The sequence below is a fragment of the Delphinapterus leucas genome, chromosome 1 (assembly GCF_059928025.1).
Source record: "Delphinapterus leucas isolate spDelLeu-1000000601 "Yukka" chromosome 1, BTC_Dleu_Yukka2, whole genome shotgun sequence".
Classification (NCBI taxonomy): domain Eukaryota; kingdom Metazoa; phylum Chordata; class Mammalia; order Artiodactyla; family Monodontidae; genus Delphinapterus; species Delphinapterus leucas.
In genome coordinates this window covers 15,721,191-15,740,020 of record NC_143129.1, presented here as the reverse complement: position 1 = coordinate 15,740,020, position 18,830 = coordinate 15,721,191, and the positions used below count along the sequence as shown (strand labels likewise).

Genomic DNA, 18,830 nt, shown 5'->3' with positions numbered 1-18,830 from the left:
GCCAAATTTGTATCAGTGAAGATAGGCTAGTTTAGGCTATGGAAGAAAAGGGAAGGGAAGGGAGGGGAAGGGAAGAGAATTTATAAATCTCAATACTTTAAAAAAAAAAGAGTTTTAGTTTTTGCTCTCCTTGTACGTACATAGTAATTTGGCAACAGACCTTTACACATAATCTTCATGCAGGGAACTAATTCGCCAGGGAAACCTCTTAAATATTGATGTTTATGTATCATTCCTTATGTATCGGTTTTCTATTCCTTTGTAAAACCACCACCACAGGGCTTCCCTGGTGGCGCAGTGGTTGAGAGTCCGCCTGCCGATGCAGGGGACACGGGTTCGTGCCCTGGTCCAGGAAGATGCCACATGCCGCGGAGCGGCTGGGCCCATGAGCCATGACCGCTGAGCCTGCGCGTCCGGAGCCTGTGCTCCGCAACGGGAGAGGCCACAACAGTGAGAGGCCCGTGTACTGCAAAAAAAAAAACCACCACAAACTCAATGGTGTAAAGCATCACTTAAAACAATGCACATTTATTATCGCATAGTTATTGTGGGTCAGGGCCTGGGTACAATTTAGCTTGGTCTTTTGCTTGGGGTATCACAAGATGGCAATCTTGGTGTTAGCTGGCCTACATTGCTTACAGAACTCACGATACTCTTCCAAAATCACATGGTTGTCTGCAGAATTCAGCTCTTTGTGGATGTATGACAGAGGTCTCCTTTTGCCTGGTGACTGCTAGCCAGGGTCTGATCTCAGGTCCTAAGCACCACTCATAGTCCTTTGCCACATTCCCCTCTTACAGACAACTTGGCAGCTCACTTCAGTAGGTGAGCAGGAGAATTCCTCTTTTAAGGAATCAAATGATTATCAAACCCATGCAGAATAATTTGAGTAATTCAAAACCAACTGATTAGGGACCTTAATTACAGCTGCAAAATCCTTTCAACTATAATGTAACCTAATGACAGGAATGATATCTTGTTCACAAATTTTGTCCACTTCAAGGGAAAGAGGGTTATATATGGAAGGTACACTAAGGAGGAATTTTGAGGGCCATCTGAGATTTCTGTCACATATTATAAGAAGAAAAAAAAAATTCTCAGTAGAGAATTTTTGAGGGTCTTACCCTGCCACTCAATACCCAGCCCATAGCTGACTTCTGATAACCCACTGACTACAACTAGCCTCATGGCTCTGCTGAACCACAGAAGGCAATGAACTGCAATCCTGCCATATTTCTGAGAATATTAAGTCATCCAGTTGTTGGCCCCCACATAGCCTACAGCTAGAAAAATGTGTAGAAATCACTATCCACTACCTTGAAGGAAACAAATATTTGAGATATCTATAACACAGCTTCAAAACCAGTGATGGGAGAAGGCAACATTTTAGGTTTTTTATTGATCTTACATATTAGTTTGGGTGTAAAGCACAGATCTGGAATATGGAAGGAAAGGAAACTCAACCTCTCTGAGGTTGAAGAACATCCCTTTGGTCATACAGGGGGTTAGTAACAGAGCTAGCATTTAACCTAGTTTGTCTATGCTCTGTCCACTGCACCAAGCTATCTTCTGTGTATGTGGACTGTGTAGAAACACTGTAATATGAATTGCCAGAGTACTGGAAGTTTGAAGTAAAGATTTTTTTATGCTTCACAGCCTAAATGTCCATCAACAGAGGAACGCATAAAGATGTGGTACGTATACACAGTGGAATATTACTCAGCCATAAAAAGGAATGAAACTGTGTTATTTGCAGAGACATGGATAGACCTAGAGACTGTCATACAAAGTAAAGTAAGTCAGAAAGAGAAAAACAAATATCGTACATTAACACATATATGTGGAATCTAGAAAAATGGTATAGATGGTCTTATTTGCAAAGCAGAGATAGAAACACAGACATAGAGAAACAAACATATGGATACCAAGGGGGAAAGGGGGTGGTGCTTGACACAGCAGTGTAAAGCAACTATACTCCAATAAAAAAATTTTTTTATAAAAGAAAGAAAGAAAAAGAAAGGGAACCCTTGTACACTTTTAGTATGGAATGTAAACTGTTACAACCACTATAGAAAACAGTATGCAGGTTCCTCAAAAATTTTTAAGTAGAACTATCATATAATCCAGCACTCCCACTTCTAGATATTTGGGTTTCCAAAGGAAATAAAACCATTATCTTGAAAAAACAGACAAACAAAAAAAAAGATTTTTTATGCTTGATAAGTAATAATCATCTAGTTATTTTTTCATTGATTCATTTATTTATCAAACAGGTATTGTGCCATTTACTACATTTCAGTCATTAGCTCTTAAGTAGAAAGAAAACTATATTAAGACACAAACCAGTACTTCTTTTTCCTTAGGCCTAAAGATAAATGTGTAGAAGACTCTTCTGAAGTTTCATACTTAATAGTAAAGACAATGAGACACGGACTTTTCATAACCTCCCAAACACTGTGCTCCCCTTCCTTCTTAGTACAAGAACTCCGTTGTTCTGTACTGCAGCAACACGACTATGTTCTGCCTGTGAGATGTAAGTGGAAGCCTTGGGATCTCTAGTTTAACAGTCAGATATAATTCTGATTCATCTCTCTACCAATGCCCTTGTCACCATTCTTACAGAATACAGTATCCATGAAGATGATGTGCCCAATATTCTGGTTTCTCAATTTCTTAGCCTTATCAACCCCAAAGATCTGTGTTTTCTACTTGACCCCACCCTGTCATCCACATCTCTATCTTGATTCATAGCATGAGTTTATTTATTAAGCTTTTTTTCACTTAGTGTTAAAATGTCACATTACTTCCTCCCTGTACCTTACTCTCAGCTAATGACCTGCCATGCTCACTGGGCCTTTACACTTGCTGTCCCCTCTGCCTAGGTGCTTTTCTCTAGACCTGTGCATGGCTGGTTTCTTCTGGGCTTAAATATCACTTTTTACAAAATGCATTCTCTGCCTATCTGAGATCAAGTGCCCCATCTCCCTGATTAAATTCCTTAACAGTTTTCATTATCTAAAATTATTTACGTGTTTACTTCCCATTTCTCTTCTTCTTTAACATAAGGAGGGGTTTTTGGTCTGCCATTTTTTCCACTGATATATACCAAGGACAGAGAATGGTGCCTTATAAGTAGAAACTGAATAAATACTTATCAAACAAATACATTATTGTATGGTTTTATAATGTATCTATAGAAAAGAGCCGTGCTGGAAAATTGTTAAATGAATTAATGAATGAATTAGTAGTGAAATGATTGGATCAATGAGGTGAGGAAGTGGGAGGCACTCCTTTTTGATATAGCAAAATTTTGTAAAAATTTAAGGATGAAACTTTTACTAATGTTAAAAAAATTTTTTAAGCATTACATGTAAGGTATTTATTAAAGAAGAATGTCTTTATCAACATGAGTTTTTTACTTATTACATAACAATTTCTGTTTGTAGTTTTATCAAATCTGAAAGTGTATTTTGCATGGTATACTTTGTTGCATGTACAAAATTCATTTTGCACAGACCTGAGAAATACCACAAAGTGACAGAAAATTGATAGGCAATCATCTGCCATATAAAAATAACAGTGAGTTTGGCTTTTTCATCAAATAATGAGGGTATGTTGGGGTGGAATACCATGAAATATAGACCACATAGCATACATACAAATCACGATAGGGCTTACTGAGGGCTTTGCAAAGAGATCATCCAGAGCAGCTTACTTGGAGCCACAAACAGAGACTTTTGTGACTGATGGTTAGATAGATGAACTGGACAAGTTCAGAAGCTGTGGACAAAATAGGAAACAGTGATTTCGAGCAGAAACTCCAAATCTGAAGGCATGGGGCAAATTCTCCTCATAGCAGGCAGCAATGTTAATTGAACTCATCTACACTGACAATCTACGTAGAAGTCCACAAATGAGAAGCAGCAGGGATGTATGTAATGACAGCTACTGATGGGCTAGAGCATGAAAGAATAGGTAACACTAAATAAAAAATGATTGTGTATTTAGATTTTCATAAAAATACTAATATTATGTGCAGCAGCAATATGACCCCTTAGGTAACAAGACCCCCTTCACGAAGTCAGCATACGCCAGATTGGAACCTGCCCACAGGGCCAGTGACAAGGAACAGGAGTCGGGCAGAACTGAGTCACAGTTGAGCCAAGAGCCAACAGGGAGAAATGGCATTATATCCAAAAAGAAAGTGAAGTTAAAAAATAATGCGACCGCTTTCTAACAAACTAAATGATGGTTGAGAAGGCCATGCTAGAGCTGGATGATAAGATATAATGGCACCCTGATCAGAAAGCCTGAGAAAAAAAGACTTGGAAAAGAAAGGATCATGATCCCTACTCTCCAGCAAAAGAGGTGAGGTGTATGAATTCTACTACAATTACATAATAGACTGCAATATGAATATTAAAAATGATATAAAACTATATTTACTGGCCTAAAAAGATGTCTCTGGTACATTGTTAATAGAAAACATTTACAGAAACATATATCGTATACTCTCCTTTTTTAAATGCTAGAGAAAAAAAATGAAGCATATTCCAATATTAAAACTTGGTAACTAGAAGTGGAAAATATATGGGTAATTTATTTACTTTTCATGTCTGAATTTTCTATTTTGCTTTAGATTAAATTTATTAATTATGTAATAGAAGTAATCACATACCAAGAACCACACTAGTTTGGAATAAATTATTCAAATGATCTAGTCATATGATTTTTGCATATGAAAAATATACACTGAGATACACCAGATAAGAGGGGCAATTCAAGATAGAGTAATAACCCTCATTGCAGGCGTCAGGTATACTCTGATAGAAAAGAATATCCATGTGGCCAGCCTGAGCTATAAGAAAGTGAGATACTCATTTTGTAGAGAATCCTAGAAAGATTCGTTAGTATAATGACAAAAAAGAAGACATTTTCCTAAAGGCATTCAGCACCTAGTCATTTCTTTCAAGTGTTAAAGCTCAAAATAAGTTTGACAGATCATAACGTTTGTTTTAGTTCTTCATACTACCAATTCTGAGAGAGTTTACTTACTGTGAGGTATGTTTCATAGATGTCCTCAAAATCCAAAAAAAAAGTTTTTAAAATCCTGTTTTTATCTACTTAACAGAAATAGTATATCCACCATTTTTTTTTCAATATGACTATCTATAGGGTACTTGGAATCTAGACTATTACCAGGAAAGAGCATGGTGACAATTAGATGAAATTTCACAGCCGGAACTGGTTCCCTGGGTGTGTGACTTGTGTAGTCACACAGGGTCCAGTGCTGAGAAGGTCCTCACACTTGGTTTAATGGTCTGATGTTGCCGTCTTGAAATTCTTAATAATTTTTTAACACAAAACACTTAATTTTATTTTGCACTGGGCTCCACTAATTTCATAGCTGATCCTGCTTATAGTATGTTATAACTTGGAATCTTTATTGTTCTGGGATGAGTTTGAAAAAAGTCACACCACCAACCCCAAAAGACTAATTCATTTGATGTCGAATATACACATGTTACAAATAGAGCAAAATGCCTATTTGGGTACTGACTAAAGTGAGTATTAGTTTGAAAGAGACTGGGAAGTTTAGTTTGAAAAAGGAAAGTTCGGTTGTCTGGGAAAGTAAATGTTATTGCTTAAGATTTGTATACAGCCAAGTATCCAAGCTGTGTGCACATTTATGATTAACTTTGTTTTGAATTAGGTTTGTTTTGATTAACTTTGCTTTAATTAATTCCTGCTATAAAAAAACTCTTTTACATAAGATTTAAATAACAAATCAGGAAATAAAGTAGAATTTCTTGAATTGGATGGATTATTTGAGCATGACTTTTTCTATGTCAGGATTTGTGACCATCAGAAGATGGCAATTAGAAGCAGCCCTTGGATCTTGTGGGTAAGAAGCAACTGAACAATTTTACACTTATTCATTACATATAGGATTTGCCCAAGTATCATTCTTGCTTTCTTCAGCATTTTTCACAAAATCTTTGTAAAGGCAGGACACAACCTGACAATGGTAGTCTTTAAGGAGTGCTGCCTCTTTTTTTTTTTTTTTTTTTTAATGTGAGCAGAAGGTGAAAGGGAAGAGATTTTTGTTTTCCTAAAACAGCACAGCTTGGTGAATATGATACCTTCTCACAAATCCATAAAGAACTGAAAGTTTATGCAATTTTAAAATACCTCAGGAAGTGTTCATGAATATCTTTTAATTCCAAGTCATTTAACTTGCATTTAAACATGCTAGTCTAGCAAAATCATACCGGTAATTTCATTGGTACAAATAAAACAGATCTGAATGGACTGGGATTTGGGGAAAAGGAAGAAAATTAAAATTATTGCCTTTAGGAAAATAACACTTTTATAACATAAGAAAATTTTAATAACTTTAAGTTTATCTACCAAAAAATTTCTTTCTAAGAGTTTGAATTCAAGCAATTAGTTAAGCTGGAGAGACTGGTGTGGGAATTCTTACTCCTTTAGTGAGGAGCCCACATAGGGTGCGTTACATAACCTCTCTCAGCCCACTGCTCAATCTGCAAACTGGAGCTGACTGTAGTGCTTTTCTTTCAAATTTATTTGAAGATTAAATGTGAAAATATATGCAAAATGACTGGCATATCGTTGATGCACAACAGATGCAACATCTCCTTGATCTCTATTTTTTTAAAATAATATACACATATGCCACATGTATAAATCTTTGCCTATCAGTTTTTTTTATCTGTCTTTTCAACTGATGTAAAAGAGAACCCAGAGTATGTCTCTCCCTCTCCCAACTTTCCATTTTCAGGATACCCTAAGTCTCTTAATTCCTCTCACCTTCCCCCAGGATCTGACTTGTTCTGTTTCTCAGCCTCAGGCCTAGATCAGTTAGGTTCCATCAGGTACTGGAAGGGTACAAAGAGCTTTAAAAATTCCAGGTGGGAGAGGAAAGAACAAAGATGATCTCTTCCCTGTGCAACCTTGAAATGTAACAACTACAAGGTAAACACATCTCAACACATCCAAGATGGTCTATCATTTAGTGTTAACTTTGGTATGTGAATATGCTAACAAGAGTCCCTGTTTTCCTTTTCCAACCATCCCAGATGCTCCCTTCTGCTCTCCCAGATGGATTGGGCCATGGCTAGAAGGTAACATGGTGGCACCCTGCTCTAAGAAAAAGATAATCCTGGGTGTCAGGAATTATAGAAAAAAAGTATATGGATAAAGGTGTATATATAGAGTATATTTCATATAATCAATTAGAAGATAGGTGAGATACACCTTGAACATTTGATGGATAAAAGGACTTTTCTGAACGGTTTGGATGGTTTTACTGCAGGAAGATGAACAGAACAAAGCAAGCTCTATAAATATTGATTGGCGTGAAAGTAGACACAGAATACACACAAGTGAAACCTTCATAGGCTCCCAACCTCCCACTCAAAGTACAAATTACTTCTACTAGAATATCAGACTAAAACCAGTAAGGCCTCTTGCAAAAATAATTAAGAAAGCCTGAACGAGTCAGAGGAAACCGAGTGGAATAGAATCATTGGTTGTGCAGTAGCTTTCCTCTTTGAATCTAAATGTAAACACTAAGGAATATATTATAGAAAAATTCTGCTCCATAACAAGTTTTAACTTGTTCAACAATGACAAAGTATAGACAAGCAGTTGTATTGTTTAAAAAACCAATACTTGAACAATTACTTGAACAATTTAAGGTAGGTAAGATGCTTTTGTTTGTCATCAGGGTAGCACTGTTCAGATGATAAATTATATGCCTCGGAAACACTACAGCTTAGTGAGATTCCTTTTTTTTAAATGTCACATAACACACTGCCATTGCAATCTGTACTTGTATCTGTGTGCTGTTTGTGTAACAAAGGCCTTTACATTATTTTATATGTGTAAAGAAACTATGCTTGAACTTTGCCTATGTGGTTAACTGCCCTGAGATTCCTGAAAAAGGAATCTTTATAAGGAAGCTCCTTTTCCTTCCCGTAAAAACTACATCCGAGACCATGCTAAGCTACTTGGGTCCTGACATTTTGGCAGTTCTCCATTCTACACCTTAACAACATGGAGTGTCTCTACATTGGTAAACTCAGCAGCTTCTTCCTCCACATTATAGGAATTTAGAAAATGTCTTTCATGCACAAAGTCTAATATTTAGCTGGCTCTCAAGAATTAATCAGTGAAAATAATATCTACTTGGAATTTTTTAAAACTGTGAGAAGTAGCCAAAAAGTGAAGTATCTTCCAAAGTAATAATAGTGTGTATCTCTCTCTAGATATACACCTTACCAAGTACTCCAAAAGCATACGTGTACACACACCACACATGCACATTTAAGTGTACTAACACGTTTTCTAGGAAGTCAACAGCAGCTATTTTAGATATTAAACATAATATAATCAAATAGATAACCATTCTGATATAGCTAAACATATTTTAGCAAACATGTTCAGCCTTGGTCTAATTGATTTATGTATGAATTTCCCATGGAAATTATCTCCACCCTACAAAATTATTCAATGTGAGTAATGTGCATGTTAAAAAATGCTGATGGGGAATACAGAGAAAGTGATCTCTGTCAAAGGATTTGCATTTAAGATCACAAAGCATTATCAGAACTTTCATGAAATAGTCACAATATAATGTTGTTAAAGGGATTGTCAACAGAAGTTCAGAATACTGAATTAAAGTAACTTGGTCATACTCTACAAATTATTCCTTTGTTTAAAGATCATTTTCAAAGCAATTATTGATTAATTCTACAAAACTGTTAGCATAAATCAATATTAAACTCTGTAACTGATGCTATACTATCTAGAAATAAGGAATTTATATTCTCTCACTCATTTCTCTGGAGTGTGCCCACTAAGTGGAGACAAACAGTAATACACCTAGAATGAATATTATGGAACTGTCTGACCCTAATACTTAAACCTAAAATAGCATATGGTTATGATCCAGTAATCCCACTTCTGGGTATATAGCCAAAGAAAACAAAATCAGTATCTTGAAGAAATAGCTGCACTCCTATGTTCACTGCAGCGTTACTCACAACAGCAAAGATATGGAAACAACAGCAGTGTCTGTCAATGGATGAATGGAGAAAGAAGACGTACCGTATCTTTGGAATATTATTCCAAAGATAATATGGAACAATGGAATATTATTCAACCACGAGAAAGAAGGAAATCGTGCTGTTTGCAACAACATGGATGGACCCTGAAGGTATTATGCTAAGTGAGACAAGTTACACAGAAAAAGACAAATACTGTATGATATCACTTATATGTGGAATCTAAAAAAAGCTAAACTCATAGAAACAAAGTAGAATGGTGGTTAGCAAGGGCTAGGGGGTTGGAGAAATGGAGAGGTGTTGGCCAAATGGTACAAACATTCAGTTATAAGATGAATAAGTTGTGGGTATCTAACGTACAACAGGGTGATTATAGTTAACAATACTGTATTATACACTTGAAAGTTGCCAAGACAGTAGATCTTAAATGTTCTTACCACAGAAAAGAAATGGTAATTTTATGAGGTGCTGGAAATGTTAGTTAATGCAACAGTGGTATTCATTTCACGGTATATAAGTGTGTTACATCAATACGTTGTACATCTTACACTTACACAACGTTATATGTCAATTTTATTTCAATAAAGCTGGAAAAACATAAATAAAATAGCATACGGTCATAATAAAATTTAAAAGGTAAATTGCTTGCATTCATCAGTTATTATGCATAACATTCCTTAATATGGTGATGCACCTTTACATTCTTATCCAGTATGTGACATCATTATAGAGACTGATAAAATTCTGTAAATATGTAAAAATACGTACATTTTACTCTATACTTGTACTATAAAAAATACTGTGATTTACTTAGTCTTTCACCAATTTAAAACATGTTCAAAAGTAAGTTTAGTTTGAATTAAATTATACTACAGAATCTAACTGATTTTTCTCTTGCTAAGTCCCAGATCTCCATGTGTGGGCCAAGACCCATTTTTAAACCATGTTCAACAAACTAGCTAAATTTATGTTATTTTCCAGTTAAGGATAATGTTTACAGTCTAAGACAATGATCCAAAATGCAAATTGAAATATTTCACATTCTATGAAAACCATTTTAAAGGACTTAATAATAAAAGATAAATTGCCAGCATTACCTGGTCTGTGAGGTGCTGAATGATTTTTCCTCTCCCTATTTCTCCAGCCTTATCTCAAGTCTCCAGTCAGCCCCTACCTCATTCTTCTTACCAGGGGCTGCAGAATCAGGTCTTCGGAGGCCTGACAGCTCACCTGAATCTGTGCCCTCGGTCGCTCCCTCCTCCCTAACTTCTAAGTCTCCCTCTGAACGCACCTGCGGCTGTAGAAGACAGTTTTTGGTATGTTGATAGCATTCTACTCTAAACATTGCATCTCTCTCCTTCACTGCATGAGAGCTAATTCTAGCCCCACAAGAGCCTGCTGACTAAAGGCAGGAGCAACTGAAGATCAGGGGAGTGACTGCTTCAAGGTGAAACCTTCAACCAATGGTATGTGTGCAGGGGTGAAAGTGGGTGAATAAACACCCCAGTCTGTCCATCTTCCCCTGGAACAATTCAGAAATATGTTCTACGTGTTTTCTCAGAGGATCACCAGTAGGACTGAGGCCCAGTTGCCCAAAACAGAAACCCACTTATTAACACACATCTCATTTGCATTTCTTTCTTTCTGTTTCTTTTTCAGCACTTTTTCATTTGTGCTTCCTGGGATCATTTCTCAAGTAAAATACTTGTTCCCAAGGCCTTGTTCCCAGGTCTGCTTAACTTAAAAGGAGTGGTAAGCACTGTGCTGATCTGCAGAACCTATGACCAACGTAAAAACATTTGATTCCTTTTGAATAAACCAAAGCAGGGGGAGAGGGACATCCAGATGCGTACGCCCCTGTGATTTAAGCTTTCTGATACTGAATTACTAGAAGCTCCCTGCATATTCATTTTATTTCACCATTCTGTGTCTGCTTTCATGCTATTTTCTAAACGAAATGCCCTTCCCCAGCTTCTTCACTTGCACAATTTCTTATCTTCAAGAAGCAGCTCAGATATTCTGTTTGAAAAACTCAGAGTCAAGCTTCTGTCATAGCAACCAACATGTATTTCACATATAAACCTGAACACATTACATGGAGATGACCTGTGTAAGACTCATAAGCTCTTTGAGAACAGGGCCCAAAACGTACTTCCCTTCGAGACTCCAACACAGGGCCTGGTATGTACAGGCACTTATAATAATAAATGAGTAAATACCTTATTTTTCAAAAAACACTTAGAAGATGTCAGGAAATGTTTTAAGTGCTTTACCTGTATTAACCCATTTAATCCTCAAGACAACCTCTTGAGGTATGTACTATTATTACCATCATTTATAAAATGAGCAAACTGAAGCAGAGTGAAGCGAACTGACTGACCTGCAGGTGACACAGCTAGCAATGAGAGAGCCCAGAACAGATTTAGACTATAATCTATGTTCTTTACAGCTACCCATCATTGCTTCTTTTGAATTAAATATCAAACAGTAGGGCTTCCCTGGTGGCGCAGTGGTTGAGAGTCCACCTGCCGATGCAAGGGACACGGGTTCGTGCCCCAGTCTGGGAAGATCCCACATGCTGCGGAGCGGCTAGGCCCGTGAGCCACGGTGGCTGAGCCTGGGGGTCCGGAGCCTGTGCTCCGCAACGGGAGAGGCACAACAGTGAGAGGCCTGCGTACCGCAAAAAAAAAAACAAAAAAACAAAAAAAATCAAACAGTAACATCTAACCAATAGAAAACACGATTTGTTATCATTTTGTTACAGACCTTGGTATCTAATCTATGCTAACCCATGTTCTTATCTATACCTAGTTTTCGAAGGAAGAGCTTAAAAGTCTCTCTCCAACAATATCATTTACAAAAGCAACAGTAAAAAAAAATATTTCCATCGCAGCATTCCTAAATATCATATGATTTCTAACTTACCAATGTAGATTTCCTTATGTACCAGAAATTTACTTTAAAAATTTATTTAACACCCCATGGAAAATAATATGCTTAGCCTAGGTAGTACCAGTTTTTAGAAATTAATATTCTTTTGAGAAAAGAGTCAAAGATTATTTATAAAAAGTGAATGATAAATGATTAATTCTTAATACATTCTTTAGCTATGTAAATAAAACCAAAATACACTGTCTAGGGTCCTACTTACACAGGCTGTTAATGGCAGTAGACTTGGTAAATTTCAGAGAACCAGCCTCAAGTGACTCTGCAAGTCACATTTCACACTGTGTTCATCCTGTTTCCTGTCAACAGTGGCTATAACGGGCACATAAACTAAAATTTATAACCTTTTGAATCTGTAAAAGTTCTGTGTCCTTAGCCTTTAGCAATGGAAATATGCCAGTAATTTGCTCTTATATAATCCCTCTTCTCCATCAGATTTGAGGAAATTTTAACTAGCATGGAATTATAAATTCTTAATGTCATTTCTGCATTGACAGGCTCCTGATAATCTTAAATCCAGATCAAGAATTATTTTAGAGTAAATTCATACCCCAGTTAACTCAACAGAAAAGACTGCAGTAAACATCCAATATATATTCCATTAAAAACAACTTTAAATGCATCATCTAAGTAAACTTGGGGAACTATTTAAAAATTTAGGAGTCCTTGGCCAAAGCTTAACTGAGAGATAAAACTTCTAAAAACATTATCTAATAAAATGAATGGGACAAGATGAAGAGATTTATTTTGTTAGCCAAACCATATAATTTAACACTGCCCTTTTCATTTTACTAACCTAAATTTTCCACAATCTCATTTAAGCCATTATTTTAGGTACGTGATTTATTCTCCACATTATTCTAATAATTCTCAATAAGCAAACAGGGAATTTTTTTAAATGTAATGATTGTTTAAAATTTTAAACTTCTCTTTTTTTTTCTAATAAATATTCTAGTAAATAGTATTTATGTATCTCATCAAATGTTTTCTTTTTATTTTTCTAAAAGTTATTTTCCAATTATGTTTCCATAAAACACAGTGATCTCTCCAGCACAGACAACTACTCAATGAAACAATGTACTTCAGGTTTTAGGTAGAGAGCTTAATATTACTATAAATTCCTACAAAATATTCTTCACTTGTATGAAACTGGATTTATCATATACAGGCATCCTATTTCTTAAAGTCTTAAATCAGAAGTAAAATTTGAATATGCATTTGGCTCAAGAGTTCTTAGAATCTGTTCTGAGAGACTGTGGGTTAAATTATCAAGTCGTATTTAATAAGCATATCAATTCTGTAAATTAAGTGACTTTAAATTACATGTTTTATACTAGACAACTACTAGAGACAGGGATAAAAAATCTATTTGCACATTTCTGTTTCAGAATTTTCAACACGTTTCCTTGTAGACTCTTTTTAAGTTGTTTGTTCAAAAGTGAGGTAACTGCATTTTGCAGTGCTCTGAAATATTTGAAAAAAAAATTGTGTTTTGATGGAGATTAAGAAGATAGATTTGAGACGTTTTTTGACTTTTAGGAAATAGTTTGCAATCTGGGTTTAACATAGATTTCTGAAGTGCAGAGTTACTACAAGGGGCCTGTGAACTGATTATCTATGTGTACAAAGCCGTATATATAAAATAAATATGTAGAATATCATACACTTATATGTGCCATTGTCAGAAACATATCTGTGTGTCATAAAGAATAATGTGCATACTTATTTTAAACATTAGTAGAGTCACAGTAGTTTTTGTTATATTTCTCAATCCACAGATGCTGAAAGTTAACACAACTAGCTTGTGTCAGATTATATTGATATAATAAAAAAATCTTTGTGTTCAAAATACTTGGAAAACACTGTTTGGAAGGCTTGCTACTAAAGGGAAAATTATTTATATTTTCAATTTCAGAGTATTTACCATTCATTTTAACTGTGACTTAGAAAATAATATGTCATTATATTGAAAGAACCACTTTTTTTTTTTTTTACCAGAAGTGAGGAGGTGAAGGACATGAATGGATTGTAGAGGCCAAAAAATCTGCTTCTTTCCACATTTACATTTTTATTAAAGATCTGAACTCTAAAATTTAGGCATCAGAGAGATCTAGAGGAAAACTATTTGAACAATAAATATATGTGAACTCAAATCACATTTACCTTCAAAATTACGTATTGTCATTGAACCAAACTCTCAACCATCAGGGTGATTTAATTTTCCCCTCATCCTGTTTTCTGGACTTTAGTTATTATGAATGTATATGTGGTAGGCAGAAGAATGGCCTTTCAAAGATCCAGGCCCTGTTCTCCAGAACTTGTGGGTATGCTATGTTACATAGCAAAGAGGAATTAAGATAACAGAAGGAATTAAAATTACTAGGCAACTGACCTCAAAATAGGGAGAGTAATATGGATTATTCAGGTGGGACCAATGTAATCACAAGGGTCCTTAAACATGAAAGAGGGAGGCAGAAAAGTCAGTGTTAAAGTGATACCATGGGAGAAAAACTCAACCAGACATTGCAGGCTTTGGAGGGGGACCATGAGCAGCTTCTAGAAGCTGAAAAAAGCAAGAAAATGTATTTATCCCTAGAGCTTCCAGAAGGGAAGCTGTTGACACTAATTTTAACCAGTGAGACACATCCTGGACTTCTGACCTCCAGAACTGTAAGAGAATAAATTTGTGTTGATTTAAGCCACTAAGTCTGTGGTAATTTGGTACAGCAGCAATAGGAAACAGTTTGCTAAGGTGTATGCACTTGATGACTATGTAAATTTTCATGAACACCGAAAGAATTCAAGTGAAGTAACGATGAATTAGGTTAGCCCTTTCCCAACATAACTGCTGAAGTAAAAGGACTTTTGCTGTGGAGCTAAACATGATATAATGGGAAGAGATTCCTGCTTTTCCTCAGGAGAGAACATTTGCACCAGTAGGAATGAGGCAGAAATCTGGACAGGTGCATCAGACCGATGGTGGTGAGTAAAGCACTGGGCCAAGAGGGTTCAGTCCAGGCCATTTCAGGACCACCTGGTCTCTGACTTGCTCATCGCAGCGCTGATTCTGCAGAGGTGGGCAGAGCAACTAATGAGACCACATGACTCATGAGCAAGTGTGAGTAACCCATAGGAGATTTTGGAGCTCTGTGGGAGAAGAAATCCCTGGGGGATGGTGTAACGTTAGAAAGGAAATGAAGAATTTATTCTGGGAAAGGCAGTAGAAGCTCTAAGCAAATATAATTTTGCTATTAAAAAGACCCAGTCACAGATATAGAAAACAAACTTACGGTTACCGGGGGATAAGGGGAGAAGGGATAAATTGGGAGATTGGGATTGACATGTACACACTACTGTATGTAAAATAGTTAACTTATAAGAACCTGTTGTGTAGCACAGGGAACTCTATTCAATACTCTGTAATGGCCTATATGGGAAAAGAATCTAAAAAAAGAGTGGGTATATGTATATGTATAACTGATTCACTTTGCTGTACACCAGAAAGTAACACAAAATTGTACATCTACTATACTACAATAAAAGTTTTAAAAATAATTTTAAAAAATATCCACACACTCAAGGTTAGAAAAAAGAATACACACACTCAAGGGCTAGTCATTTCATCCACATTTGAATTTGTCTCTCTTAATGGATTAATCAAGGAGGACAAAAACACAAAAGAAACCCCTGTTGTGAAATAAAGAGCCAGCTCAGAGGGAGGTTAGCTGGTCACTCTGAAAGAGAGCCTCTCAAGGTGACAGGGAAACTTTAGTCTCAGGTCTGATACCCATTTTGCCAGGAGCCCAAGTCTGACAGTACAGTCCCAGTAGGTTGGACCCTAGAGGATGGACTTCTACAATCAAACTTAAAAGAGACTGATAATAAAACAGGAATATAGCTTTTGTGCTCAAAACCAGGGCACTTCCTCCCTGTGTCTGCCGTCAAGAGCACCTCATTCTCAGTGTCAAGGCAACCGAGGTGCTTAACAGCCCGAGTTTGCGAGATGGGCAAAGAAAAAGAGCGAAGGCTTTAGAAGGCCTGAAAGAATATTTTATCCGGTCAATGAAAAAGCCTGATGAACCATCCTTGTTCAAAAACCTAACTTTCCAGTGAGCTGAACACTAATGTCACTTGAAATACTATTTCTCTCAGTTTCTTGGACTTGGACAAAGCTGGAGGAAAAATGTCAAATGCTGGTATTTAAATCATGTTTATGAACTTCACGTGAACCATATTTAAACACGTTACGAAAAAGTGACTGAAAATACAAGATACATAATTTATGTATTATACGTATTATTTCTAGTTTTAGTTCTATCCTAAGGTTAAAGCCTGGTCACCTAGAATTTAAGGGTCTCCTTCCTTCATTAGGAATCCAATAAGCAGTATCTTAAGTTGGATTTCTGAAGACAGTCTCTCTCACTTTCTCTGTCGCCCCCTAGATACAGAGATATTTTGTTTATTATTAGTTTCCTTCCCAATTTTTCCATCAACACTAGATCCTAGACATACCTCATTTTAGCATCTGTGTTCCAGTATTTAACAAAATAAACCAAACCAACCACCTTTTCTGACCGATGCTCAGGGAATATGGGTATGAATGCTACTAGATTCAAAGAGCAGAGGACAACTATGACCAAAGAAGGTTTTCACTGAGACTGTTTCTCAGAGGTCATTTCTTTTACACAGTTGCGAGCAATGATGAGATCCTCATCGCAGAAGTAAACGCGGGTCAGAGGTAATCACTGCTAAACGTCAGCCTGGTCAGTCAAGACCACAAAAGAAATGTAAACACATTACCTAAATGGTGGCTGCAATTACCTTTCAAAAGAGAGAGGTGTGTGTGGTGAGTCTGGCCTCCCTCTCCTTGGCCCGACGCTGACGCCACCGCCGCTCGCACTCCCGCCTCAGAGCGCCTGCTGACCCCACGTCGACCCCGCCGGCGCCGCAGTCGACGTTGACCCCACGTCGACCCCGACGCCGTCTCACCTCCCGCAGCACCTTCGCCCAGGTGCCGTGTCTCAGAGTAAGCCATCCGCACTGCAGGAGGAGTGGTTGCATGGCTCTTGGGTGGAATTACACTTTGGCAATAATGGGAACGCCAGCGTTGTTCCACTCTGTTTCTGTTTATAATGGCGACGTGGAAGAAATACTGCTGGGTGTGCAGCATGAGTCTGGACGGAGTAGCCCCAAGACTTCTCTCTGTGACCGCCCACCTTGCTCATAGACCTCGCAAGATACCAATGGAGCTTCCAAAGCAGACACACTAATATTGATGAGAAAAACAGCTCTCAGTCGGAGGAAGATTACATGGAGACAAAGAAAGACGGAGAAAGCCTCTTGAAGAAAAACTCAGACTGGATATGGGACTGGTCAAGTCGGCCAGAAAACATCGCTCCTTACCCCCACCCCCAGTTCCTCTTCAAACCCCCGCAGCGCACGATCACGCTCAGCTTGAGGAACACGAGTGTTAGGGAGAAAGGGGGCATCTTCTCTGCAGAGTTTCTAAAGTTTTTCTTCCGTCTCTTCTCTATCTGCTAGCCATGGGGTTGGGTATCTATATCTGAAGGTTACTGAAAATATCCACCAAAACCTTTTAATGAAGAATTGGAATCCAGCTTTTTCATTTAGTGGGAATTTACATTGGGGTTTGCAACGCAGCTTACTATCATCTTGGTCCTTGGGTGGCTGCACCACTTGTGTCATTTCTTCTGTAAATGCCACATTCCGAATTCAGTAAAATAAAAATAAGACACTTAAAAAAAAAAGAGTGGTGTGAGTGAATATGGAGCATGTGGAGTTGAGAGGGAGTTTCATTATAAAAACAGTAAAACACTCCAGGACTCTGGGTGAAATGTTCATGAAATTAAAAACAAAATTATGTGGAAATTTCCAACAGAGGTGCCTACAACTATAATATATACTTAATCATTACTGGCCTCCCCGATTTAGCCACTCATGTATGGCTACAATGGAAACAATGTGAAGTGGGAGAAATATCAACTTTTGTAAGTGGGTATTTTCAATGAAATAATAAATATATTAAAATAAAGATTTTAAGCCTCTGGATTTCTTGTCATTCCCTTATAAATTCTCATAATATGAAAACATGCTTGTTTACCCATGTCTTCACTTGAAAAACCTTGCTGACAACCTGTTCATTACCAAAGCAGACCATGCCAAGATGATACAATGTGGTCTCTACCCACCAAGAGCTTTTATTCTGTAGAGGAGAAAGGCACATGCAACTTCTCACACAAGGGGACAATGGGATATTCTAATTGAAATTTTTCCAGTGTCCTTGTTTTGATGTCCTCACTTGGCTTTGGGCTTCACTAAGTATCCCTGCTCATAGAGTCTGTATTTTAGTTCTTTCAGCTATAATCCACTTTTATTATACCTGAGCTCTGTCGATGTGGTGGTAAGGTGGGGGGGGAAGAAGAACATTCTATGATCTTCTGATTAAATCTCAATCATTTGATGTGCCTGTGTCTCGGAGGTATGACCTTCACAGGTGTTAACCCAGCCTTTTTACCTTCAGCCTCCTATGCCTTTCTCTGGCTGCAACATTCCCAAATCGATTTATTTGAAGCCCTGATTCTAGATGCCTGTTTTTCCACCCCTTAAGTAAGACAGGAAGGCTGAAGTGAGTTCTCTTCCTTCATCTGGATAAAGTTTAAGAATTGGGCGAAGTCCTTTCTACTGGAAAGTAGACCTCTGATATGGAGAAGGCTCTGAACATGTTTCTAAATGGTTACTCTTCCCTTCCCCCTCCCAGAGCCAAGAGGGGATCTT

General features: G+C 37.3%; 1 pseudogene; it reads left to right on the top strand.

Moving 5' to 3' along the window:
* LOC111177388 (uncharacterized) overlaps positions 1 to 17,813 on the top strand; it is a 64,545-nt pseudogene extending 46,732 nt beyond the window's left edge.
* The last annotated feature ends 1,017 nt before the right edge of the window (positions 17,814 to 18,830 follow it).